The 25,843-nt window shown below is 44.8% G+C and overlaps 1 protein-coding gene across 1 annotated transcript in view; it reads left to right on the top strand.

Annotated features, from left to right (window-relative positions):
• LOC147898935 (chlorophyll(ide) b reductase NOL, chloroplastic-like) overlaps positions 1 to 25,843 on the top strand; it is a 119,316-nt gene that overhangs the window by 18,836 nt on the left and 74,637 nt on the right. The gene's annotated exons all lie outside the window — the stretch shown is intronic.

The following is a 25,843-nucleotide window of genomic DNA, read 5'->3' as shown; positions in this document are numbered from 1 at the left end:
ATGATTTTTCATCAAGTGCGTCAATGCATTCCTGGCATTCTCCAATTTATCTCAAAGTTAAGTATCTATTTTTAAAGACTAGTCGAGGAAAAAGAAATCTTTAATAAGATACTGCCATTTCATGGGTGTGACCCGGCCCTGAATGACTTGTGCCCCATCTGATGGCGCACTTCTTTTCATTCAAACGACCTAGCTAATCATAATTATGTATCTTCTTGTTGTTTGTGGCTTTTCAAGGTTACAACTCTCTAGAATGGTGCACCTTTCAGGTACACACCCCTTATGCATACGAGCAATATTGTTGCCTGAATGATATAGGTGATTTGTGTTGGGTTTTAGGGGTCATCTCCCCACCTGTGAGCCCCCAAATGAGGACATGGGGGAGGTAGACCAGGAGCACATGGGAGATGCCTTGTGGCATAGGAAAGGACTGCCAAGGGGGTGGATCTGGAATGCAAGGCAGGGGTGCCACATGGGGCTGCCATGTGGGCAGCATGCAGGCTGCCACATGGCCAGCATCAACAGCTAGGACAGGCTGCTGACAAACCCCAGATCGTGGGCAGAAGGGTCCACAGGTTGGGGCAGGTACCAGGACCAAACAAGCAGCAAAGGCTTCTGTCAGAGGCTTTAGAGCTGGAGCTGATACCCGCATAGGAGACAGCAGCAGATGGGGTGTTGCAGGTGCGGGTTGGAGCAGAAGTACAGGTTGGAGCAGAGCAGAAGACAAACACAGACAGGAAGCAAGGGGCAGGTATGGGGCCACCTCTGTCTGCGGAACTGGGTCAGCCAGTCTGCACACTGATCGGTTGACTTCTAGGGGCCTCCATCCCTTTAAAAGGGGCCCTAGCCCTGGGGCTTATTCATTCTACATAGCCCCTACTACTGGCTGCCTATCAGGGCAGCAGAAAGGCCAGGGACCATCAAGAGATTGGGCAGAACAGTCTGCAGATCATCTACAAGGTGAAGAGCAGTACCCTGTCTCAGATTGGCTGCAGTTCCAGCAGCAAGCAGATCCGAGACTGGTAAAGCACTCAGTCTGCAGGTCTGCACACCATTAAGCACTGACTGACAAGCACGCTGGAGAGCACGCTGGCTGATGAAGATTGAAGGTGCCAACAGGAGGTGAAATGACAATTTTGGGTGGTCAGGGGTCCACATCTAGGCAGAAATCCGTCTGCTAGATGGTGGCGCACTTAACACCTTCTTTTGTATCAGGTTTTATCCATTCGCTTGGAGCAATTTATAAATACATGATCGACTGCTCTACTCCACTGTTGCATTGTTCAAAGATCTAAGTTTGTATACGTCTCTCTGTGCACTTATATACACATTAAGGAAAGAATTGAGATTTGAAATAGCACTGTGGTTTTTGGGCATATGCTTTTACAATCTTCCGCTGTGGGGATCGTTGGCTATAGCAAGCAACCTCCGCCTCTGCTTTCTAACATGGCTTCTACGTTTGAAGGATAGGTGCCCTGCGCCCATCCCAAGCTTTGGGGAAGCGTGTAAGCTCAACGGAAGCAGCTTCCAGATGAAGACCTGGACCAACCTGGTGGTTCTGATGCTCTGGAAGATAACGATGGGAGTGGAGCTAAGGCCGCATGATATAAAAAAGACAGCTAGGGTAGTAGTGACACCAACAGATCCAAATGCAGTCAGAGAGTGGGTATTGTGAGATGCAGAGGCCTTGGCCATAATTATCGGCACAATTCCGAACTTGGTCCTCCCTCACATTGAACTGGCAGACACGACGTCTTCAACATGGACCACGTTTAAGGATATGTACGAAATCAACAATGCAGCCAGAATCATCGACTTTGAAATGGAACTCTACAACATTAGGATAGAGGAGGGGGACACAGTGGAGAATCACATCACCAAGATGTTTTGGGTGTTCAGGGGTCCACATCGAGGCAAAACCCTGTCTGCTAAATGGTTGGCACAGTGAACACATTTTGTTGGAGAAATAGGGTCAACGCCCCCCAAATGAGGAGAGTTCAAAGGGGTTGACTCCTCAGCATGTATCAGAGTAGATGAACCTGTAAGGGGATGGGCTGAGGCTGCCATGTGGGCAGCAAGATGACTGTGACATGGACAGTAGACAGAGACAGTATTTAGGGTTTATTGGGGCAGCCCAAAGGGCCACCGAAGACTACCTTCATGGGCTGGCTAGGGTGCCTCCAGCCATGAGCCCAGTGGAGGGCACACCATATGCAAGAGAGAAATTACCTGGTCATAGCAGGTATAGCAGCCTGGAATAGATGTGGAGCAGTACGGCAACCGATACAGCATCTGTGGAAAGATGAATGTGTTAGAAAACAGAAGGAAAGAATCACTCTAACCTCCAGCCAAGATCTCTCCCGCTCTAGCAACACTCAACTCAGATAACTGATCACAGATACAATACTCACTCAGAGAAGACTTAGGCAGAGAGAGAATATATTCATCCAGCGGATGGTGGGCAGAAAACTGGCTCGAGGGGAGCAATACAAAACTCAGTCAAGTGCTGAGACAAACTGAAGGAATTCTCTCTGTCAGAAGATGCCAAATCTGAGTGCACAGCACAGCCTAAAATAGAGGCTTTCTGTCCTGCACTGGATGGCTGAATGAAGGGAAGTGTGGGCCTTTTATAGGCACTGCCCAGGCCTGTTGGTATGGCCGACCAGCAGGGTCGGTTCCCTGACTGGGGACCGACCACCAGGGTCGGCCCTGGTCGGTGGCCCTGGTTCTGCAACAGGCCCCTATAAAAGGGTGCCCTCTGCAGCCAGTCCATTGCATCTAGGAAGGCATGGAGCCCCCCCCAAATTGCTGCTGTTTGCTGAGTCTCTCTTTCCCATCCCTCCTTACCCTCACTGCCCCTTGTCCCCACAAAACGGGGGCTCACAGGTGGGAACGGTGAGTCTCTAACACCCCCCCTCAATGTCACAACTATGGGCCAATCCCCATGCGTTTGATGAGGTGCTCCATCTGTTCTCGAGGGAGTGCCTTCGTGAAAAGGTCGGACAAATTGTCGGCGGTCGGGCAGTAGATAAGCTCGATCATGTCGTCGATGATGAGCTCTCGAACAAAATGATAATGAACTTCGATGTGTTTGGTCTGCGCATGGTACACTGGATTCTTGGCAATAGCTATGCAACTCTGATTGTCGCACATCAGCACTGTCGCATTCTCCCGACACACATCCATGTCCTCCTGAATCCACCGCAACCACAATGTCTCACAAGCGGCTGTACACGCGGCTCTGTAGATGAAAGGGATACTGTGGGTTGCTTCTTACTTAGCCAAGAGATGGCTCCAGATGCAAGTAAGAAACAATATCTTGTCGTCGACCTTCTGGTGTCCACATCACCTGCCCAATCACTGTCACAGAACGCGCCTAGTTCAATGCCTTTGGTGTAGCTGATTCCAAAGGTGCAAGTACCCTTCAGATACCTCAGCACACGTAAACCTGCATTCCAATGATTCTTCCTGGGAGAAGCAGAAAACTGACATAATAGCCCAACTGCATAACAAATATCAGGGCGCGTATTGGTAAGGTAAAGCAAACTTCCTACCAATCGTCGATACAAAAGAGTATCAACCAGCTGAGATGTGTCGTGAACACTTAGCTTCAGCCTGACCTCCATGGGAGTTAATGCTGTTTTGCAATCCTCCATCTGAAATCTGTTCAGAATTTCTCTGCAATATTTCTCCTGTGAAATGAAGATCCTGTCTTTAGCCTGCTTTACTTCAATCCCAAGGAAGTAATGTAATAACCCAAGGTAAGTCATCTCAAACTCAGACATGAGTAGCTCCTTGACCTGTGAAATCTTCTTGACATGATCACCTATCAAGATAAGATCATCAACATAGAGGATGAGTACTAATCGCAATCCCTTCTCAATGAACAAGTAAAGGTATTCCTCAGAAGGACTCCGACTGAGCCCAATCTTCTGAAAGAATATATCAATCCTTTGGTACCAAGCTTTGGGGGCCTGTTTCAGCCCGTATAACGCCTTCTTCAACCTGCAGACCTTTAATGGGGACACTGGATCCTGAAAGCCCGGTGGCTGCTCCACATATACCTCCTCCTCCAGGGTTTCATTAAGGAATGCGGACTTCACATCCATTTGAAAAATAGGCCATTGGAATTGGGCAGCAAGGGCAATCACTGTCCGGATAGTAACCATGCGGGTTGTGGGAGCAAAAGTTTCATCAAAATCCATTCCTTCAGTTTGAGCAAAACCTTTCACAACCAACCTGGCTTTATACTTATCCAAGCTGCCGTCAGATTTGTATTTGAGTTTGTATACCCACTTAGTGCCGATGACTTTCCGTCGAAGGGGCCTGGCCACTAAGTCCCATGTATGGTTCTTCAGAATAGCATCCATCTCTACCTGCATGGCAGCTTGCCATTCAGGATTGTCTTTCGCCTCCGCAAAGGTTCTTGGCTCAACAATCTGAGCCACCAAAGCAACATTCACGGATGGGGTCTTTTGAAGACGTTGAGACCGACGCAATCCGGAACTGCTACTCTCAGGTAATGAGGTGACACGAGACTCTTCCAATGTCCGGAGGTACCATTGGGGCAACTTTTTCTGCTTCTCTGTGGGAGGAGGAACGGGAACTTCTGCTTGAACATCCTGCTCTTCCTGAGTATCGGGTGGAATATCAGCTTTTGATTGGGTAACCTCTTGAATGGTCAATCTGGGACGGGGTGGGATCGGGGGTTGAACAATCTCCTCCTCCTCAATCTGAGGCTCCTTCTGGGGTTCAGGTTCTTTTTCCGCGAAGACAACATCACGACTGATGAGTATTTGCTTCTTTACTGGATCGAAGAGGCGGTAGGCCTTGGATTCTTCACTATACTCAACAAAGATACATGGTCTGCTTCGGGAATCAAGCTTGGTCCTATCTTCCTTGGGCACATGCACCCACGCGTTAGAACCAAAAATGCGGAGATGAGAAATAGAGGGCTTCTTACCATAAAATGCCTCATATGGAGTCTTGTCCTTGACGGCCTTCGTCTTGGTCCGGTTGAGAATGTGTACCGCTGTATTGATAGCTTCACTCCAATAGGCTTTAGAAAGATTTTTCCCTCGGAGCATAGCAAGCCCTGTCTCAGTGGTGGTTCTATGCTTTCTCTCGGCTACCCCGTTTTGTTGAGAAGCATGTGCCGTGGTGAGTTGTCGCTTGATCCCATGCTTGCGACAAAATGTATTAAACTCACTTGAGGTGAATTCTCCCCCCCTGTCTGTGCGAAATGTCTTGACATCTTCCCCTGTCTCCTTTTCAACTCTAGCCTTCCAGTCTTTGAATTTTTCAAAAGCCTGAGACTTTTTAGCCAAACAATATACCCAAGTCATTCTACTGAAATCATCCACAAAGAGAAGTGAATACCTGGATCCTGCCCATGATGCAGTAGACATTGGACCACAAATGTCGGCGTGAACCAACTCAAGTGGTTTGCTGGCCCGAAACGAAGCTTCTTGTGGGAACTTATCCCTGTGCTGCTTGCCTTCAAGACAAGCCCTACAGAGATCATCCTTGCCTGTAATTGGTGGAAGTCCATCCACCATCTTCGACTTTGACATTTCAGCCAAGATTCCATAGCTGACGTGACTGAAGCGCTCATGCCAAAGTTTGGACTTTCCGTGATCATCATGAACCAACATTGCACTGAGACGGTACAGTCCATTCTCTTCAACACCCTGTGCCACCACTTGCCCACTCCCTTTGGATGTCACGGTGACCTTGCCATCTTGAAAAAGAACTGCCATGTTGTTTTTTGTCCATCTGACTTACAGATAGTAAATTCTTGCAAAGGTCGGGTACATAAAGTACTCCAGAGATATCCTTCTCCTCACCCGCCGTGGTAATGAAAGGAATGCTACCTATGCCCTTCACAGGACATGTCCGGCTATCCCCAACAGAAACTTTGGAATCCGGGTGTGTACTATCCATGGTTTTGAACCACGTCCTTCTGTTGGACATGTGCTTAGAAGCACCGCTGTCAACATACCAACCTTCTTTACCTTCACTAACTGCATAAGCTGAACAATGTTCACTGAGTAAGAATAACTGTCCAGTTGTCACATTGGCAGAATCACTCTTAGGCTCTTCTTTGTTTTTGGCTTCTCTTTTCCGCTTTTGATCCGCCTTCTTCTTCCGGCATTCTTTGGCAGAGTGGCCAAGCTTTTCACAGTAAAAGCACTTCATTTTCTTCTTACGTTCAGCGTCCTCTGATTTCTTGGAATCCTTTGACTTGCCTTTGCCAGGCTTGTCTTTGGCAACCAATGCCTTTTCGTCGGTTTGCGTAAAGAGTTTCTCTCGGGCCTCCTCCTGAAGTAGGAGTGGACAAAGCTCCTCAAAGTTGATTGGCTTTGTCCGTTGACCCGCAGTGACCGTAGTCACAAAACTTTTGAAACTCCGTGGCAACTTGTGGAGTGTGAGTAATGCTAATTGACTCGAGTCCACCTTCTGACCAACCGCTGCGAGCTGGTCCCGCACAACTTTCAGATGATCATGAACACTATCACCCTCATTCATATCAAGGTTATAAAGCTGATGCTGCAATGTGATGATACGAGTTGTATTATCGGTTTCATACAACTCCTTCAGTATGGTCCACGCCTCTGAAGACGTTTCTGCCAACTGGATATGAGGAATAACAGAATCTGCTGTCGTGCCTATAAGCATTGCTAAGGCCTGAGCATCCCTCTCCTCCCATGCACAGAGTTCATCTGCATCTGCTTCAGCTAGAACTTCACCTCTCTTGTCCACAATATCCTCCGGCTTTTCTTCAGTCCCATTGACAATCTTCCACAACCTCCGTGCCAACAGATGGCTTCGGATCTTGACTTTCCAGATTGGAAAGTTTGTACCATCAAGCTTTCCAGCTTCACCGAAATTAGGGATAAGTGAAGAAGGAAGATGACTGGAGAAGGAGGAAGGACGAGCAATGGATGTAGAGGTTTCTGATCGCTGATCCATCTCGGTGAATAGCTACAGAACTTGAAAAACTGAAACAGAAATAAATGAACTGACCTTCTGTACTGAACTGAGCTGAAAACAGAGTTGCCTTACAGCCAAGGAACTCCTTCCTTCAGAGAGTGTTATTGATGAGGAAGAGTCGGGAGCCTATGGCTCTGATACCATGTTAGAAAATAGAAGGAAAGAATCACTCTAACCTCCAGCCAAGATCTCTCCCGCTCTAGCAACACTCAACTCAGATAACTGATCACAGATACAATACTCACTCAGAGAAAACTTAGGTAGAGAGAGAATATATTCATCCACCGGATGGTGGGCAGAAAACTGGCTCGAGGGGAGCAATACAAAACTCAGTCAAGTGCTGAGACAAACTGAAGGAATTCTCTCTGTCAGAAGATGCCAAATCTGAGTGCACAGCACAGCCTAAAACAGAGGCTTTCTGTCCTGCACTGGATGGCTGAATGAAGGGAAGTGTGGGCCTTTTATAGGCACTGCCCAGGCCTGTTGGTATGGCCGACCAGCAGGGTCGGTTCCCTGACTGGGGACCGACCAGGTCAGTCTGGAAAACCGACCAGGGTCGGCCCTGGTCGGTGGCCCTGGTTGGACCGACTGGTCCTGCAACAGGCCCCTATAAAAGGGTGCCCTCTGCTGCAGCCAGTCCATTGCATCTAGGAAGGCATGAAGCCCCCCCCAAATTGCTGCTGTTTGCTGAGTCTCTCTTTCCCATCCCTCCTTACCCTCACTGCCCCTTGTCCCCACAAAACGGGGGCTCACAGGTGGGAACAGTGAGTCTCTAACAGAATGGGCTATCAGAGTGGGCAGCAGGTGCAGCACCAGAAGCAGCCCACATGGCTGCTAGGGGCTGGTTATATAGGTCCCACAAGAAGTCGGCTGATGCAGACTGGTTTGCTGGTCGGCCAGTCTGTTGGTAAAGGTTGGCTGGTCTGTGGAAATTCATATACTGACCAGTCGGCTAGTTCTGGGGTCAAACAGCCCTATAGTAGCCCCGTTGTGGGGGCAGTTCACAGCACACTGAAGCAGTTCATACACGAGCAGAGTCCTATCAATTCAGAGCACATCAAGGTGCATACCTGCACATTGTAGGAGAGCATAAGAAGGCGCACAGGAGGGAGCTCTGCTAGCAGTGAACTCAGGAGCAGAATTTTGCAGGAGTGCTCAACCTAGAGCAGCTACTGAAGTCTCTTATGGACACGTGATGATCTAGGAGGGGTCTACTGCAGAAGATCAGCAAACATAGCTGTCCTTGGTGACTTTCTTCAGTGCATGTTTGCTGAAGGTGTTGTCACAGTTTCTGGGTATATTTTGTACTGGGCTATTACTCTATTTAGGAAATTTTGTTTGGCTGAATATGTGTCTGTATTCTCTCCATATCTAAAGTGTTCTCTCTATCAGCACATGGAGTGAGTTGTGTTCCATATTAAGTGGTTTGAGATCTCGGGGTTCATCTGTGTTGGTCCTAAGCAAGCAACCTACCTCTACGTTTTCTAACCTTATTTTGTATAAGTACACGATCTACGGTTCTCTACTGTTGCATGTACGCATCTCTCTATGCTCTTGTGTACGCATTAAGGAAAGAAGTAGCACTGTCTGGTTTCTTACAGTCTTCCGCTGCGGGGAGGGTTGGCTGTAGCAAGCAACCTCCACCTCTTTTTTCTAATAATTTGGTCTTGCTTGCTCATTTCTGAATACCTACATAATCTATCATAAGTTCTACTTCACTTAACAACATCGGCACTTAAAAACATCATGAATACCAATAGCGGCACTTAACAACATTTTTCTTGACTTATCAGAATAGTTTTGAATTTAAAGCTTTGCATCTACTCTATGTGTGTGAGCCAATTAGGATTAGAGCAGATTCCTCTATGTCCTTTGATCATGATCCACCCTTCCTCAGAAATTTGTTTAAATATTGTATAGCCTACGTGTTGCTGTGGCAGCATTTACTTGCAATAGTGTCCATAAAGGCAATTAAGAATGCTGTTCTTAGTTTTGATCACATGCAAGACATATGTTGTCTAAAGGGTGCTGCTATTGAATTTCATGATCTTGGTCTATACGTTTAAAACCCTGCATTAATAATTTGTTTCAGATCGGCATAATTGCAATGATATACTGACATGATCATGTCTCCCTTCCATGTTCAAAGTTAGAAATGTCGAGAGCTAAAATTGCACCTGCTGGCCAATCCAATAGCTCTTATCCGTCTTCTTGTTCGATAATCATGCCTTGCATTATGCCTATGTCATCCTTACATTATCCTTGCACTAGTTCAGGTTTGAGACTATTTGCTTGGTTGGCATGGTCTACTTGGTATTGCAAACAATGATTTCATGATTCTTTAAATGCTGCCTTAATTCCTACGCTATGTCTATGTAGTATGGAGTTGTATACAAGTATGTCCTCCATTTCATTTCTTCGCAAAAATTGTCAGTCCAGGTACTTTAATTGTCCTCCATGTAGCCTTCACCCCAAAAAATGGTTTGATTATGGTCATGACTCAATTAGTGGGTTCTTGGTTAGTCATATGGTGGACGTCAACGTAAGCATCTGGAATACAATCCAAGGCCAGGATATAGCTCTTGTACGATAACGCACTCTTGAACATCTATAAAGCGATACCTAGCTTGAGTTGTGGCAAACCCAAATTGTAGACCATTGGATAGGTCTTTCTCATTGAATTTCTTGTTAATGATTGATACCAGACTAGGGGTTTGTACTTTGAAGAGATATTTGGCAAGGGAAAAGACCCTATGGTTCTGATCCTTCATAGAGTCCATAGTGCCCAATAGCATTACTATGTAAAGAAAAGATCATATCTAGGTTTGACTCGGAGGATCCCAAATAACCAAAATGCTTGCCAAAGCAAGCACCAGTGAAACAAGCGTGAAGTCTTGGTTGCAAGAAAAACAAGAAGTCACAAGTGTGAGAGCAATGGCAAAAACAATGAGACGTTGATTCCTGATAAGATAGACATTGGTGAAAAATATCCGGAGCAATATGTGTGCGTGCCAGTTTCCAAAATTTGTCCAAAAGACATGACCCCAAGCAAAACTCGCCAAAAAAAAGCTATTGTTGATGAAGAGGGATTTTGAAATCCCAAATTTGTTGAACCTTTTTCTCCACCAGCAAGTAGGACAATTCATAGATCAAATCTGGTTTGCATGAGCAGAAGCCCAAGGTAGAGGGATTCACACACTTTTCTTTTTTTAGTGAAATCTTTATATTTCTCTGTGGGAAACCTCAAAAGAGGTAAAAACTCACCAATAAGTACAAGGAAAAAGTTTTACAAGTAAAACCTCAGAGCAAAAGTCCTGAGGTAGCCAAGTTAAAAAGTTACATATCAAGCTGGAGGAGAATCAAACACAACATCCTCCAGCTTCAAATTGTTGCTCTGTAAAACTGATGCAGTGATGAAACTACACCATCAATACAAGCTGTTTTTTGCCCTTATGATTCTTCTTGATATAGGCTGGTACCCGGAATTTTTGAATCAAAGGGTCAAAAATCTGTTGTAACATGGGATGGAAAGATTCCAGTAAAAAAGTTACTTCTGTATCCCTGACAGAAGAAGACTCTGAAACAGGCATCAAAAGCGTAGGAGCTAACTCAACATCCGGATCTTCCGATAAAGAGGCTACATCCGATGAAATAGGGTTCTGCATTTGAACTTCATTCAGGGGATCAGACTGAATAGGAGCAGGGGCAGTATCCTGAGAGATAGCATGCATCGCATCCTGTAATTTGCCCTCACATCCGTATCCTGAGGGATTCTCACACACACACACACACACACACACACACACACACACACACATTTTTTTTGGTGAAATCTTATATTTCTGTGTGGGAAACCCCAAAAAAGAGGTAAAAACCCACCAATAAGTACAAAGGAAAAATTTACAAGTTAAGCCTCAGAGCAAAAGTCATGAGGCAGCGAAGTAAAAAGTTACATATCATGCTGGAGGAGGATCAAACACAACATCCTCCAGCTTTAGATTATTGCTTTGTAAAAACTGATGCAGTGTAGAAACCACACCATCAATAAAAACAAGCTGTTTTTTGCCCTTGTGATTCTTCTTAATATAGGTGGGCACCCGAAATTTTTGAATCACAGGGTCAAAAACCTGTTGTAACATGGGATGAAAAGAATCCAGTGAAAGTGGCACATCTGCATTCCGAACAGAAGAAGACTCTGGCATAGGCATCAGAGGCAAAGGAGCTAGATCTGTTAGAATTATAGATATAATTCAGTAGTGACCAATGTAATTTAATAAGCTAGTTAGGGGCACTTTTTCGTCTTTAAGAGGTTTTTCCCCCTAACCGCAGTTAGTCCACTAACTATGGTTAGTGACTACTAAGGTTTTGTCACTAGGACAAAACCTTATCTCTCACTCTTTCAGTTGTACTCTCACACTCTTCTATTGCAACTAAGCTTTCAAGCTTTCAGCTCTCAGCTCACTCTCTTGCTCTCTCTCTCCCCAAAATCTTACATTTGGTATCAGAGCGGGTTCAAGAGCTCTATGCTCCCTGCTCCCTTCAACTCGTGCTCTCTGCCTCCAGCTCCAGCCCAACATCTCCCTGCTCCAATCGCTCGCTGTCCGTACTAATCTGTCGTACCTGCGCTGTTCGTACTGATCATGATCGTCCCTACTTGCTGCCTCCGTACCTTTCGTACCTACATTCTCGTAGTACTGCGCGACTGTACGGCTGTACAGCTCGTCGCCATACAGCCCTGTACGTACCTGCTCCGCAAATCTGCTTGCCCGTACTGTACCTGCATTGACGCCCGTACCAGCACCCTTGCATCATCGCCGTACACGCCGTACAGCAGCTCGTCGTACTTGCTTCCGTACATTTCTGTACAGTTGCATATAAATCTTCCGTACAGCACGTGGCGATGTACACTTGCAGTTAATTTCGAGCATCTACCGTACACTTCTGTACAAACTGCCGTACAGTTTGAAGGTGGGCTTGGAATTTTACAGCTTTGCCGGACTTTTGAGCAGGGATCTACTTGCAAGGTTCATTTGCAGGCAGATTCAGAGGTTTAGCCCAAAAATTTGGGGCTTTCTGCTGAAATTGTGAAATTTGGGGCTTTCTGTGCTTTTGCCCCTTTCTGGTTGCAATTTCAACCTCGAAATTTGGGGCTTTCAGTTTTGCAGTACAATTTCTTGCAGAAATTTGGGGATTTTGTGATTACACTGCAATTTCGCAGTGAAATTTGGGGCTTTTGCAGACAGAGCGCAATTCTTGCAACATTTGGGGCTTTTGATCAATTTGCCCCTTTTTGGTTGCAATTTCGGGCCTATTTTGGGGCTTTTGTGTTGGGAGAGCAATTTTGGAGATTTCAGTTCATACTGCCTTTCTTGAAGTGTTTTGCAGCACTTTTGGCAGATTCTGGAGAGTTTTTGATGCTTGGACAGATTTCTGACAGTGCAAGTGCAGAAATCTGAGTTGCATTTACAGCCAGTGCTTGGCTGTGTTTTTTTGGGAGTTGTGCATTTCATTCCCAGTAAGGGAATTCAGTCTTGTATCTGCTAAAATCTCTTTCTCAGATATGGCCCAGCAAAATCAGAATGATTTCCAGTTCGATGGTCTTTCACAGGAAGACAAGTTGGATGGTACCAACTACTCCCTCTAGAGTTTTATGGTACGCAATATTCTGATTTCTCGCAATTTATGGGATTATGTGAATGGGGGTGAGATCCGACCAGCAGGTATGGCACCTAATACCCCTCCCCAGCAAGGAGGTGGAAGAGGTCGTGCACAGGGTGAAGCTGCAGAACAAGTTGTTGGTGCAGCTATAGCCACTACTCCAGAGCAGAAGAGATGGGATTCACGGGATGCCTTAGCTTTGTCATGCATCTCTCTTTCAGTGAAAAGATTTATCATTCCGTATATCCGGTCGTGTAAGACCTCGAAGGCAGCATGGGATATCTTAGAAAGCATGTATGCAGCCCGGAATGATGCAAGGGTATCTTTCTTGAAAAGAGAGTTAAGTAATACACATATGGAAGAGGGTGACTCCATGTCAGTCCACCTCACAAAGCTACAGGATCTCAGAGAGCAATTATTGAACATAGATGAGATTATTCCTGATTCAGAGATGATTACCACCACTCTGAATTCTCTTCCTGAGTCTTATCTCAGCTTTCATACCTCGCTGAACTTATCATTGAGGGGGGTGCAAATCCTCTCACTTTTCATGAGTTGATAGGACTTCTGCTTCAGGAAGAGCAGACCAGGAAAAACTTGGCTTCACGTGCAGGTGAACAAGCTATGCTCTCAAAGTTCAAGTCAAAAACAAAGGGACAGGCAAAGACATCAGTAAATCAGCCGTCCAGTGGGTCAGGACAGCCTTCACAAAAGGCTAAAAATGATGCAAGTAAGCCCAAGAAGAAGGGTTTTTGTCATTACTGCAAAAAGCCAGGTCATCACATTGCAGAACGCAGGAAAAGGCTTGCAAAAGAGAAGAAAAACAGTTCCGGTATGGCTGTTTCAGATTCAGCTCCTCATGCATCTGACAATGGGGATGCTGCAACCAACTTTGTTGGACAGGATTATGCCTTTTTATCTTGCATTTCAGATTCTAGGCTGGCTGTTCCAGATGCTCGGGATAGTACAGCCACTTGTAATGATGATACATATGCCTTTTTGACTTGCAGTTATGACCCCTCTATGGATGCATCAGCTTTCAGTGTCAATGAAACACTGAATACTTGGTATTTTGACAGCGGTGCCTCCAAGCATATCACTTCTAGGAAGTGTCTCTTTACTTCCTTGCATCCACCTCCCGTTGATAAGAAAGTCACTTGTGCCAACAACTCGTCATATTCAGTACGTGGCACAGGAGAAGTTGAGCTTACCGCCATTGATGGCTCAGTTTTCAGACTTTCAGATGTCTTGTATGTGCCTGGTATCACCAAGAATCTCGTTTCAGTGTCCACTCTTAACAGGCCTGGATTTCAGGTCATCTTTGAGGATGACAAATGTGCTGTCCGAGATAGGGAAAATGATTATGCCTTGAGATTATCTGGTACTCTGCTGCGTGGGCTTTTTCAGCTTGAACTTTTTGAGAAAAGAGCAGACCATGCTCTTGCAGTTTCTACTCCTACTGCTGCCATGCAGAATGCAGAATTATGGCATGCCCGATATGGCCACATGCATTACAGCAGCTTGATGACACTTCAGAAGCACTCTATGGTTGATGCATTGCCACCTCTTGAGATACCTCCTCCACATGCCTGTGAAGGGTGCATTTTAGGCAAGATGCATAGATTCCCCTTCAAAAAGGATGGTTCAGTTAAAGCTATCCAGAAATTACAGCTTATACACAGTGATGTCTGTGGTCCCATGAGGACTCCATCATTGGGTGGTCATCTCTACTTTGTTACTTTTATTGATGATTACTCCAATTTCACTTGGGTCTTTGGACTGAAGCGCAAATCAGAAGTGTTCATGGTGTTTAAACACTTTTCAGCCATGGTTGAAAATGAAACTAGACTCAAGATACAGACATTGCGCACAGATAGAGGTGGGGAATACTTGTCTGCAGATTTTGATGCTTTTCTGAAAGGCAAGGGTATTGTGCATCAGCTCACAGTGAGGCTGACCCCTCAGCAAAATGGCAAAGCTGAGAGGAAAAATAGAACTCTTATGGAGATGGACAGATGTATGCTGAAAAGCAAACACATGCCTCACAAATTCTGGCTTGAAGGTCTAATGTGTGCTAACTACATCTTAAATCGGGCTCCCACTAAGGCTTTGAAAACAAAAACTCCCTATGAGGTCTGGAATGGGAGAAAGCCTTCAGTGGATCATTTCTGAGTCTTTGGATGCCTTGCATATGCTCATGTGCGAGTTGAATTTCGGCATAAGTTGTTAGATAAGGCAATTAAGTGCATATTTGTTGGGTACAATGCAGAAAGCAAGGGGTACCGTCTCTACAATCTTGCTACATGCAAGATCATTGTCAGTAGAGATGTAATATTTGCAGAAAATTCAGCTCACACTCAGGCTGAATTTCATTTGCCTTCTTCTTCAGAGGATGTTTTTGAGGGGTTGCTACCCATTGCCTTGGGTTCCTCTGCTGATATTTCTGATGCAAATCAGAATTTACAGCCACCTCCCGATGCTCCAGTTCAGCCACAAGATGTCTTGCCACCTCCACAGGCAGTGGAACAGGTGGTTCAGCAAGAAATTGCATACATACATGCAGCAAAAACAGTCCCAAACTGGCTGTTAGAGACTCTCAGGGAGAGTAAGATTGATGCTCCATTACTTGGCAGGACTCGTAGTGCAGCAAGGCACATGGAAGGTGCTAATTCAGTGGAATCAGCATATGCAGATACTCTTCTCGATGAGGAGCAGCCTGCAACATTCGAAGAAGCAAAGGACAATGTGCATTGGATGAATGCCATGCACGATGAGTTGCAGTCCATTAAGAAAAATCAGACTTGGGATGTTGTAGACTTGCCATCAGGTAAACATGCCATTGGCACACGATGGGTTTTCGAGGTGAAACGGAAGCCAGATGGCTCCATTGACAGATACAAGGCAAGGCTGGTTGCTAAAGGCTATGCTCAGAAAAAGGGCATAGATTATGAGGAGACTTTTGCTCCTACATCCCGGATGACCACCATCGGATCTGTTATTGCAATGGCTGCACATTTTGAGTGGAATGTTCATCAGTTGGACATAAAAACAGCCTTCTTAAATGGAGACTTGTTGGAAGAGGTTCATGTCAAACAACCTCCAGGCTTTGAAATTACAGCAAATGCACTTCAGGTATGCAAGCTAAACAAAGCTTGGTATGGGCTGAAACAGGCCCCTCGTGCATGGTATGCCAAGATTCATGCCTTTTTGACCAGCAAGGGGCTGCACAATAGTCCTACTGAGAGCACCCTCTACATCAAGATGGATGGGGGGGAAATTTTAGTCATCCTTCTTTATGTCGATGACTTACTGCTGACAGGGTCCAATGAAGATAATATTGCAGATTTCAAAGCTGATTTGCAGACCAACTTTGACATGTCAAATTTGGGACTGCTTCACTTTTATTTGGGGATCCAGTTCTCTCAAAAGAGACATGGCACTGTTATGTCTCAGTCCAAGTATGTGCAGAAACTCTTGGACAGATTTAACATGCATGATTGTAAGCCCATAGCCACTCCCATGGAGCCAGGGCTGAAACTCACAATGCATGATGCAGGAGAATTAGTTGATGCCACACTTTACAGTCAGGCTGTTGGATGCCTCATATATCTCTGCAACACTAAACCTGATATTCAGTTTGTAGTATCTCAGGTGAGCAGGTATATGCACAGCCCAAAAACTATGCATTGGCAGGCAGTTAAGCGCATCTTCCATTATTTGCAGGGCACGAAGTCTTTTGGCTTGTTATTTCCCAGGGGGGGTGACTTGCAGATGCATGCCTACAGTGATTCAGATTGGGCTGGTGATTATGACACTAGGCAGTCCACTAGTGGCAATTGTTTCTTTTTGGGTAAATCTTGCATTTCCTGGCTGAGCAAGAAACAATCTACAGTGGCTAACTCATCAACTCATCATGTGAAGCTGAGTACAGGGCAGCTTTCACAGCAACAGTTGAATGTGTCTGGCTGCGACGTCTATTTGTTGCTGATCTTCATCTGTCATTGGAGGGTCCTTCTCCAATTCTCACTGATAGTCAGAGTGCCATTGCAGTGGCAAAGAATCCAGTGTTTCATGCTCGCACGAAGCACATTGAGGTTCACTATCACTACGTCAAAGAGAAGTTGCATGCAGGAGAGATCAATATGATCTTTGTGTCCACACATGACAATGTTGCAGATATTTTCACCAAAGCACTACCACGTGAAAAGTTTGAGGCATTTCGCAGTGCCCTGAACTTTTATCCGTTTGGTGATTAATCAGCCTTGTACATGACATTGGCACTGCAGGGGGGTGTTAGAATTATAGATATAATTCAGCAGTGACCAATGTAATTTAATAAGCTAGTTAGGGGCACTTTTTCCTCTTTAAGAGGTTTTTCCCCCTAACCGCAGTTAGTCCACTAACTATGGTTAGTGACTACTAAGGTTTTGTCACTAGGACAAAACCTTATCTCTCACTCTTTCAGTTGTACTCTCACTCTTCTATTGCAACTAAGCTTTCAAGCTTTCAGCTCTCAGCTCACTCTCTTGCTCTCTCTCTCCCCCAAATCTTACAAGATCAACATCTGTATCCTCCAACGAAAGAGCTACATCTGATAAAGCAGGACTCAGCATTTCAGCTTCACTCTGAGGATCAACTTGAAAGGAGCATGTGCAACATCCTGTATGATCCCCTCTGCAAGGGGCACATCCATATCCTGAGGAGAAGAGGCTGATGATGCTCGATAGGAGTCGGATCCTGAACTTCTTTAGCAAGAGAAAGATTGGCCTGTGATTTTTCTACCTTCCTCCGGTAATGCTTCGAAGCAGTAAAAGAAGGCTTATCCAGTAAAGCCTTAGCAGAAACCGGAGGAGGAGGAGGAGTAACCTTCACATCTGAAGAAGGAGTAGGAGGAGTGGTCATGGAAGCAAAAGGGCAAGCACGTGCAAAATGACCAACCTGACAACACCGATAACAAGGTGTAGGAAAAGAAGCAAAATGTAGCCTGATGCGCATTGGATGAGCAAATCCCAGATCAAGATCCAGAGTAGATGGCACGGGCTGTATCATATCCCATAAAATACAGAGCCTAACATCACGGGTAGCCTGCAAGAAATCCTGTGTCGGAACATGGAGAGGCCTGCCCAAAAAAGCTGCAAGAGTAGGAAGATGCTGAAGAAGAGGCACAAGCAGAGCTTTGAGAGTAATCCAAACCAGACAGTGGGTTAGAAGAGAGGCAGACGGATCAAATAAGGAATCCCAGGGCATCACATAAGCAAAAAAGCCAGCTCTCGGAACACCAGCACGAGTGACAAGTCGCTCTACCACCTCAGTCGAAGAGCAGTGGGCATAGTAAAATCCTTTGCCCAGAAAGACAAAGGAAGAAATACAATCCAGACCCACTGCAACATCAGCCCAATGACGAAGCTGAGCTGAAGATAAAACCCTTCCCATAAAATAGAGGGGCACACACATACGTTTTTTTAATTTTAAGTGAAATGTTTTATTTCTGTGTGGGAAACCCCAAAAAGAGGTAAAAATATACCAATAAGTACAAAGAAAATATTTACAAGTAAAGCCTCAAAGAAAAAGTCATGAGGCAGCCAAGTAAAAAGTTACAAGATCAAATTGGAGGAGGATCAAACACAACATCCTCCAGTTTCAGATTGTTGCTTTGTAAAAATTGATGCAGTGAAGAAACTACACCATCAATAAACACACACTTTTTTTTTTTGTGGAATCTTTGAGTCATTATATTACAAAAAAAGCTATCCCAAAAAGGGAGAGCTATAATACATCAAGAGAAAATCTCACTGTAGGACAAATATACATCATGATCAAAGACACGAGATTGCAAGCAATCAAAAGGCGATTGCTGCCAAGAGTGTTTGAAGAAAGAGAAAGTGGAAAAAACAAGATCACCAATGACCCTATGATTACGATCCTTCCAGAGAGTCCAGAGTGCCCAGTCTTGAATCCAAGCGAAAAAGAAATCAAACTCCTGTCTGGGTGGATGTACACCAAAAAGCCAGAAGAACGTGCCAAAAGCAATATGAGAAAACTGAGCTCTCAAAATCTGTCCAAGGAAGTCCAAGAAAGCACGAGAGGAAGGACAATGCCAAAAGAGATGAGGCACAGTCTCTCTCGGAGCCAGACATCTGCAACAAATAGAAAGCAATATGTCGTCATGCCAAGAGCTGTCCATGAGGAAGAACACGCAACAAAGCTCTCCACAAGAAAACCAATCTTAGAATGGCAAATCTGTCTCAAACGTTTCTGCCACCATTTCATAGGACGATTAAGATGCCAAAGATGATTTGCCTTTTGTGAGATAAAGCGGAGGAAGTAGAACTTTATAAAGAGAAGAGACAGTAATATGTGCAAACTGTAGAGGACGGTATGACAAGCCCACATAAGAAAGTGTCCAGTCTTGAAGATGATCCTGTAGATGCAATGGAGGAACCGGCTGAAAAGGTTGGAGCATCAAAGTAATCTTATGCCAAAGTGGACGATAATGCATTCCAAGGCCAAATTTGACAGCAGCCAAAGGAAAAGTAAGGGGAATTCCAGCATCATCATCAACAACATCTTGAACCAAACGAATCCCCTTGAGACTCAGAAAATACGAACGTCGAGGCTCTTGCAAAGCCAAAGGAAGGGCGAACACTCTAGACCAATGTATAAAGAGTTGCCCTGCAAGGAATCATTGCCATGCCAATCCAAGTGAGAAAGGATATGTTTCCAATCCATTAACAAACGGGAAACCAAAGGACAGCCGGGGATTTTTCCTGTCACAAAACCAAAAAGAAACTCCCACTGGGAAAGCTGCCAATGACCAAAAGCTGGAGATTTAATGCAAGAGTAAATGACGAATCATGGCAGCCCATGGTTGAGAACCTTGCAAAACCTGCAGCATGAGTTTCCCCTTATGAGCAAGATTGTGCAGATGGATATTAAGAATATTTAGACCTCCATGCGTCTTTGGAGAACAAAGCTGTTGTACCGGAAGCAAACGCAGGCTTTTTTTGCCATAGCGAGAACACCAGAAGATTTCCAGCACCTCAGACATAAAAGAGGCAAGATCAGCCTTGCTGAACATAATAAGAGGCAAGTAGAATTGAATATACGCCATCAGAATAGATTGCACAATTCGAAGACGAACAGGCAGAGGCCAAGTTGCCAATTTCTAGTACTCCAGCTTTTTCTTGAGAGCTGCGAGAATCCAATCAGGTTGTTGACGAGGTGAAAGTGTCCAACTCAAAGGATAGCCAAGATGACGAACCAATTGAGTTGGTGGGATGATTTCTCCAAGCCATAAAAGAGAGTGCCATTCCTTGGAATGCAAAGGCAACAATTTTGATTTCTGAAAATTTACATGAAGCCCAGCAGCTAAAGAATGAAGATCCTGCTCTGTACTGCGGGGAGTGAAAAAAGAATCATCTGCATAAGCTTGAGCAAGCAATGGTTTACTGTCATGAATTTCCAAACCATGTAGCTTATCTGCAGCTATGAGATGATCTATATACTGAAGCATGGCTATAGCATACAGGAGCGCACTAAGTGGACAGCCTTTACGCACCGAGCAACGAAGAGTCCATGCTTCAGAGATATCCCAAGAAAGAATGCAAGCAGCTTGACTGTCACTATAAAGCCAGTATATGATATGCTGCAATTTCTGCCCAAATCCCAAAGCATGCATTGTCTGAGAGAGGAAGTCCCATTGAACAGTATCAAAAGCCTTGGCAATATCAACTTGCAGTAAAAGAACATCTTGCTCTGTGTATTTGGCATACTCAATTCCAACATAAGCATTTGTGATATTTTTAGTGATATGCCTGCGAGGAATAAAAGCATATTGTGCAAGATGTAAACCATCATGCAAGTATCCCATGCAAGTATCCTTTAATACGATCAACTACCATTTTGGTGATGATTTTATAAATGACAGGCATAAGAGTAATGGGTCTCCAATCATCCAACGATTCACAAATTTGCTTTTTGGGAAGAAGCTTCACTAGCCCTTTTTTCCAAGAAACTGGCATATGTTGCTGTTCCCAGGCAATGGCATGGTTGATCATACGTGGCAAAATGGGCTTGAGAAGATCCTAGTATGCAAGAAAAAATTCCACTGTAAGGCCATCCCATCCCGGAGATTTCCATTTACCACATGATCGGATAGGAGTGGTCAATTCTGTTTCAGTGAAAGGGTCAAGCTCAAGAGCTTGTGCATGAGAAACAATAGGGAAAACATGCTGCAGTAATTGAGTCGGGGCTGCGAATACTGCCGGAGGAAGCGGATCAGCCTGTCCAAACTGCCTAGAAAAATGAACACAAGCTGCAGCAAGTTGAGCTTGAGAGGAAGTCCAATGTCCATCAGAAAGCAGAGTACGACAAATACTGGTAGCTTGTCGCTTATGATGTAAGCTCTTAAAGAAACCCTTCGACGAGCAACCTTTATCCAAGAAAGCTTGTTGACGAGCTCTTGTCTCCCATTTGGCAATTTTTCTATGATCATTAATTTGCAAACAATGTCTAGCTTGGCATAAAGATGTGCTTTCTTCAAGAGACAAAGACCGAGTTCAGTCAAAGACTAACAGGTAGATTTTGCCCGAGCAACCATATCCCTCAATATTTTGAGATAATTTTTGCCATAATCCCGAACAACTGATTGCATATGAGCAACAAATGCATCCCAAGCATAATTAGTATCAATAAAACTCTGAGGTGAAAGAGGCTGACATGCATCATACACCATGGCCTTAAAATGATCATGATCCAAATAGCTATTGTTAACCATGAGGAGCCTTCTGTGTGGAAGCCGATCATCCGGCATGTCATGCAGAGAAATCCTCAAACATAGAGGTGCATGATCAGAATGCACAAATGCATAATCAACTGACAAGGTAGTAGTAAAAGTATTAGATTGCTGAGGATCAACTCTGTACCACTTGTCTAGTCTAGCTTTGTATGTAGATTGAGCATTGTACTGGAAAGTAAACCCAGGCAGCAATGGATAAGATGCTGTCCAAAGATCAGCAAAATTGAAATCAAGCAACAATTTAGACCAGCTCTGCCTCTCAGAGGCCAACATATGTGTATGACCTGATGTATTATCCCCTGGCTGAGGAGCATTGTTGAAGTCACCACAAAGAAAAGCATACGGCCTCCATGGATACCTCTGCATATCTTCCCAAATCTGTCCTCGATGACGGGAGGATTGAGGAGCATAGAGAGATGCAAATTCAAAGATATCACCCTGCACAATGCATTGCATAACCATCCATCTGCCTTGTGAATCATTGAAGGCCACAAAGGGATGAAGATCATGCTTGATCAAAAAGACCACTCCCGGAAAGGAATGCTGTCCAGTATAGAAAATCCCATAACCATGAAAATGACCATGCTGTCCAGCATACACATGCTGATTATGTTCCTGCAAAGCTACCACATCTGGCTGTAAGTGATTGAGATACCCCAAGATCGTCTTCCATTTAGAAGCATCACACAAACCGTGTACATTAAGTGTCAAACATATGAGTTTCGATAGCATATTTATAGATTATGTACAGCAGAGGGAGAACTGAAATCAGGCCTGCATATGAACCTCAAGATCTGGACCTCGGCCGTGAGGTATCACAACTGGTTGAGAAGTGGACAGCAAACCAACAATATCTTCTTCGGGAAAGAGAGTCCGATTGGCTGTCACAGCTGCCCATGTAACACCCACTCCTGAATTTTCTTCAGGAGTACGACCAGTCGAGGATGCACCATTCCAAGTGCGAGAAGGTAAAGGTCGTCTAGCTGTGACAGTTTTCGTGGGAGTCTGCCAAACCTCTTGCAAAGTTTTGTCTTTCCCTTTGGGCTGAGAGGTGGAAGGCATAGAGGGAGAGGCATTCCCATTGGACACAACAAGTGTTTTGTCTTTTTCCTGAGCTGGAGTAAGAGGCTTGACACCCTTCTGTTTGAAAACAGGCTGACCCATCATTTCTTTAGTAGGCATCTGAGAAGGCATATTTTCCATAGGCCCTTTGTGCATAACAAGAGGGCACTGAGAAGCCATGTGGCCAAACTTCTTACATTCAAAACATGCACCTGCAAATAGGCCCCACTTGAGCTTGTAAAAAGCACAGTGGCCCATATCCACCTGATTCACCGTAACAGAATAGGAGTCAGGAGTGGGATGATCAGTATCCCACAAAATGCAAAATTGGTTGGAGTTCCCATTTGGCCGCGGAGGGCACACTACCTTACCCAATGATGCTGCAATTTTGGGTAAGAGAGAAGCCAAGCACTGAGGGAAGTCAACCACTTCCACCCATACCGGACAGCGATGGCAAATTAAAGCCTGATAATCCTTGGTGGGCGACCAGGGCAAAACATGCACCATCTGCTGCCCATAAAACAAAGGGGAGTGCTCAAGGAGCATCTGTTTGTGCAGTTCATCTGTCATAATAACCCCAAAAAACCCCCGAGCAGCATAATGCACTTTTCGAACAAAACAACCACCCGAAGTCCTAGTGAGCCAATTTCCCACATTTGCTGCAACAGGCATGCGTCCCGGGAGAAAAATAATAATAGCATGCTTGGTGTATTCATGCACGGGATCAACAATGTCATCCACCTCCACCATGAGCCCAACAGTGGGAGCATAGTCCTTCCAATCCCGGCGTGTGTCTTCAAAGCCCTCATGCATAACATCAAAAACCAGTTGAGCCTCAAGAGAGGCATGCATCGAGTCATCGTGACCCGAGTCCTGTTTTGCTTCTTGTGCATGTAGGTCTTGACAGTTTCCATGGGAAAATGAAAAGAGTAAAAAGGAGATGCTGTATGGGAAAGACAAAAGGAGACAGAGAGAGAGGCTGAGAACAGCAGCAAGCAAACGAAACGTACGGAAAGAAGGGAAGGGAGTAGTTGAGGCTGTATGGACTGACAGGGCGTGTACGGATTTTTGACAGTACAGATTGTACGGAAAATTTGACATGATACGAAAAATTGTACGGAAACTTGACATTGTACGTATTTTTGTATGGAAAACTGACACTGTACGGATTTTTGCACGGAAAAACTGACACTGTACGGAATTTTGTACGGGAAATCTGACACTGTATAGTGTATGGGATTTTTGTACGGATTTTTTGACACGGTATGGATTTCCGTACGGGGAAAAAACGAGAGAGTATGGACGAGCAGAAGCAGCGTGAGAGCACGAGGGCTGGCGCGAGAACCAAGAAAGGGTGCAGGAAGCCCTAACAAAGGGCGCACAGAGTGTTGGCTGCAAGCAAGTCTCCTCCATCGCTCCTCTCACCTCTCAGAATCATACCACAAACACACACTGCTTCTTAACACACACACACACAAACTTGGCATGACCCTTAACGGATTTTATTTTATTTTTTTCACACACACACACACACACTTACACTTTTTGGTGAAAATTTCATTGCTTTATATTACAAGAGAGCTTCCCAAAAAGGGAAAGCTGGACAATACATCAACAGAAAATCTCAGTATAAGAAAGATATACATCAGAATCTATGAAGTGAGTTTGCAGACAATCAAGGAGAGATTGCTGCAAAGATCTGCGGAAGAAAAAGAAAGTGGATAACTGAGGATCACCAAAGACCCTATGATTGCGATCTATCCATAGAGCGCCCAGTATCTAACCCAAGTAAAAAACAAATCAAACTCCGGTCGCCGTGGATAAATGCCAAAGAGCCAAAATAATTTTTCAAAAACAACATTTGGAAAACGAGCTCTCAGATACTATCCAATGATACCCAGCAAATCATGAGTATGCGGACAAAGCCAGAAGATATGAAGCATAGATTGCCACATAGCATGACATCGTTGACAAACATCAGGAGCAATATGTATGCGTGCCATAAGCTGCCGAGACGGGAAAACTCCCAACAAAACTCACCACAAGAAAATATTTTGCCAAAGAGGAACATTAGAATCCCAAATATAGTGTAGTCTCTTCCGCCACCACTCTGCAAGTCGATGCATATGCCAAATCTGATTTGCTCGGTCTGAAGCCCAAGGTGAAGGCAACAGAACTTTATAGAATGCCGATACCGTAATATGAGACAATTTCAGCGGACGGGATGTGGACACAGAAGGCTGAATAGTCCAGTCGTGAAGCCTGTCTTCAATCTCGAGAGGAGGAACCGGAAGAAAAGGTTGAAGCATAGAATCAATGGTATGCCACATAGGACGATAATGCACCCCGAGACGATATTTTGCAGCTGCCAAAGGAAAAGAAAGGAGAGTACCATCATCATGGATGACATCTACCACCGAATAAATACCTTTGAAAGTGAGAAAATAGGAGCGTCTAGGCTCCTGCACTGCAAGAGGCGGATCAAAAGCTCTAGACCAATGTATGCTTTCAGCTCTCAAAGAGTTGCGTTGCAGAGAATCACGACCATGCGATTCCAAATGGGAAAGAATGTGCTTCCAATCCAATAACAGGTTGGAGACAAAAGGACAGCCTTTGACCTTGCCCTCAATAGAACCAAAGAGAAAATCCCACTGCGTGGGCTGCCAATGACCAAAAGCAGGGGTGGTGATTTGCAAAATCAAGGCTGAACCCCATGCATGAACTGTAACATCAATTTCCTTTATGAGCAAGGATATGAACATGAATATTCAAAATGTTCAAGTCCCCCATGCATCTTGGGTGAACATAAACGAGACATTGAAAGCAAGCGTAAATTTTTCTTGGCATTTTTGGAACGCCTCAAAGTTTCCATTATGACGGACATGAGAGAAGCAATATCTGTCTTGCCAAACATGATCAAAGGCAAGTAGAACTAAATGTATGCCACCAAAATAGATTGCACTATCCCGAGCCTAACATGCAATGGCCAAGTCGCCAATTTTCAATATTCAAGCTTCTTTTTCCATTTTTCAAGAACCCAGTTTGTTTGTTGATGACGGGTCATCATCCAACCCATAGGATAACCCAAGTGACGAACTAATTGAGTAGGCAGAAAAATCTCCCTTGGCCAACTATGCCAGTCTTTAGCATGCAATGGTAAGAGCTTTGATTTCTGAAAATTGACATGAAGACCAGCAGCCATGCCATATATAGAGAGAGCATGCATAAGGGAGGAAAGGTCTGTCTCAATATTCTTTGGGGTAAAAGAAGAATCATCAGCATAAGCTAGTTCTTCTCGTTGGGGACTTCAACGCCAAGACGAGCACGCGCCAG

This window comes from Dipteris shenzhenensis, chromosome 8 (assembly GCF_047967505.1).
Source record: "Dipteris shenzhenensis isolate YYH24624 ecotype China chromosome 8, Dip_SZ_1.0, whole genome shotgun sequence".
NCBI lineage: Eukaryota > Viridiplantae > Streptophyta > Polypodiopsida > Gleicheniales > Dipteridaceae > Dipteris > Dipteris shenzhenensis.
Note: the sequence above shows the minus strand (reverse complement) of the source record. Positions and strands in the feature narration are given on the sequence as shown.